Below are 3,110 nucleotides of genomic sequence, written 5' to 3'. Positions count from 1 at the left end.
CACGAAACGGTCTGAAAAAAAGGAGGAGCATGAAGCGTTGTTGAAAATCTTGAAGAGCTTGAAAAGGTGTGAAAAATATGAAGAGCTTCAAAAGGTTTCAAAAATATGAGGATCATGAAACGGTTTGAAAAATAGGAGCAGCATGAAACGGTCTGAAAAATAAGAGGAGCATGAAATGGTGTTGAAAAACAGGAAGAGCCTGAAAAGGTGTGAAAAATATGAAGAGTTTTAAAAGGTGTCAAAAATATGAGGAGCATGAAACTTTCTGAAAAATAGGAGGATCATGAAACCGTGTTCAAAAACATGAAGAGCCTGAAAAGGTGTGAAAAATATGAAGAGCCTTAAAAAATGTCAAAAATATGAGGAGTATGAAACGGTCTGAAAAATAGCAGGAGCATGAAGCGGTGTTGAAAAACATGAAGAGCCTGAAAAGGTGTGAAAAATATGAAGAGCTTCAAAAGGTGTGAAAAATATGAAGAGCTTCAAAACGTGTCAAAAATATGAGGAGAATGAAACGGTCTGAAAAATAGGCGGAGCATGAAATGGTGTTCAAAAACATGAAGAGCCTGAAAAGGTGTGAAAAATATGAAGAGCTTCAAAACGTGTCAAAAATTTTAGGAGCATGAAACGGTCTGAAAAATAAGAGGAGCAAGAAGCGGTGTTGAAAAACATGAAGAGCCTGAAAAGGTGTGAAAACTATGAAGAGCTTCAAAACGTGTCAAAAATATGAGGAGCATAAAACGGTCTGAAAAATAAGAGAAGCATGAAGTGGTGATGAAAAACATGAAGAGCCTGAAAACGTGTGAAATATATGAAGAGTTTCAAAAGGTGTCAAAAATATGAGGAGCATGAAACTGTGTGAAAAATAGGAGGATCACAAGTGGTGTTCAAAAACATGAAGAGCCTGAAAAGGTGTGAAAATTTTGAGGAGATTCAAAAGGTGTCATAAATATGAGGAGAATTAATCGGTCTGAAAAATATGAGGAGCATGAAGTGGTGTTGAAAAACATGAAGAGCCTGAAAAAGTGTGAAAAATATGAAGAGCTTCAAAAGGTGTCAAAAATATGACGAGCATGATTCAGTTTGAACAATAGGAGGAGCATGAAGTGGTGTTGAAAATCATGAAGAACGTGAAAAGTTGTGAAATATATGAAGAGCTTCCAAAGGTGTCAAAAATATGTGTAGATTGTAACGGTCTGAATAATAGGAGGAGCATGAAGCACTGTTGAAAAACATTAAGAGCCTGAAAATGTGTGAAATATATGAAGAGCTTCAAAAGGTGTCAAAAATATGAGGAGGATGAAACGGTCTGAAAAGTAGGAGGAGCATGAAACGTTGTTGAAAAACATGAAGAGCCTGAAAAGGTGTGAAAAATATGAAGATCTTCAAAATGTGTGAAAAATATGAGTAGCATGAAACGGTCTGAAAAATAGGAGGGGCATGAAGCGGGTTTGAAAAAATTGAAGAGCCTGAAAATGTGTGAAATATATGAAGAGCTTCAAAAGGTGTCAAAAATATGAAGAGCATCAAAGGGTCTGAAAAATAGGAGGAGCATGAAGTGGTGTTCAAAAACATGAAGAGCCTGAAAAGGTGTGAAAAATATGAGGAGCATGAAACGGTCTAAAATATAGGAGGAGCATGAATTGGTGTTGAAAAACATGAAGATCATGAAAAGGCGTGAAAAATATGAAGAGCTGCAAAATGTGTGAAAAATATGAGGAGCATGAAATGGTGTTCAAAAACATGAAAAGTTGTGAAAAATATGAAGAGCTTCAAAAGGTGTTAAAAATATGAGGAGCATGAAACGGTCTTAAAAATAGGAGGAGCATGAAACGGTGTTCAAAAATATGAAAGGCCTGAAAAGGTTTGAAAAATATGAAGAGCTTCAAAAGGTGTGAAAATTATGAGGAGCATGAAACGGTATGAAAAATAGGAGGAACATGAAGCGTTGTTGAAAAACGTGAAGAGCCTGAAAAGGTTTGAAAAATAGGAAGAGCTTCAAAAGGTGTCAAAAATATGAGTAGCATGAGACGGTCTGAAAAATAGGAGGAGCATGAAGCGATGTTGAAAAACATGAAGCGCATGAAAAGGTGTGAAATATATGAAGAGCTTCAAAAGATGTCAAAAATAATAGGAGCATGAAACGTTCTGAAAAATAGAAGGAACATGAAGCGGTGTTCAAAAGCATGAAGAGCCTGAAAAGGTGTGAAAAATATGAAGAGCTTCAAAAGGTGTGAAAAATATGAGGAGTATGAAACGGTCTGAAAAATAGGAGGATCATGAAGCGGTGTTGAAAATCGTGAAGAGCCTGAAAAGGTGTGAAAAATGTGAAGAGCTTCAACAGGTGACAAAATCTTGAGGAGAATGAAACGGTCTGAAAAATAGGAGGAGCATGAAGCTGTGTTGAAAAACATGAAGAGCCTGAAAAGGTGTGAAAAATATAAAGAGCTTCAAAAAGTGTAAAAAATGAGAGCAGCATGAAACGGTCTGAAAAATAGGAGGAGCATGAACTGGTGCTGAAAACATGAAGAGCCTGAAAAGGTGTGAAAAATATGAAGAGCTTTAAAAGGTGTGAAAAATAATACGAGCATGAAACGGTCTGAAAAATAGGAGGAGCATGAAGCGGTGTTCAAAAACATGAAGAGCCAGAACAGGTGTGAAAAATATGAAGAGCTTCAAAATGTGTCAAATATATGAGGAGAAATAAACGGTCTGAAAAAAAGTAGCAGCATGAAGCGGTGTTCAAAAACATGAAGAGCCTGAAAAGGTGTGAAAAATATGAAGACCTTCAAAAGCTGTCAAATATATGAGGAGCACGAAACGGTCTGAAAAAAAGGAGGAGCATGAAGCGTTGTTGAAAATCTTGAAGAGCTTGAAAAGGTGTGAAAAATATGAAGAGCTTCAAAAGGTTTCAAAAATATGAGGATCATGAAACGGTTTGAAAAATAGGAGCAGCATGAAACGGTCTGAAAAATAAGAGGAGCATGAAATGGTGTTGAAAAACAGGAAGAGCCTGAAAAGGTGTGAAAAATATGAAGAGTTTTAAAAGGTGTCAAAAATATGAGGAGCATGAAACTTTCTGAAAAATAGGAGGATCATGAAACCGTGTT

Source organism: Dama dama, unplaced genomic scaffold (assembly GCF_033118175.1).
Source record: "Dama dama isolate Ldn47 unplaced genomic scaffold, ASM3311817v1 ptg000082l, whole genome shotgun sequence".
Classification (NCBI taxonomy): domain Eukaryota; kingdom Metazoa; phylum Chordata; class Mammalia; order Artiodactyla; family Cervidae; genus Dama; species Dama dama.
The sequence above is the reverse complement of the archived record's forward strand: the minus strand, read 5'-3'. Positions refer to the sequence as shown.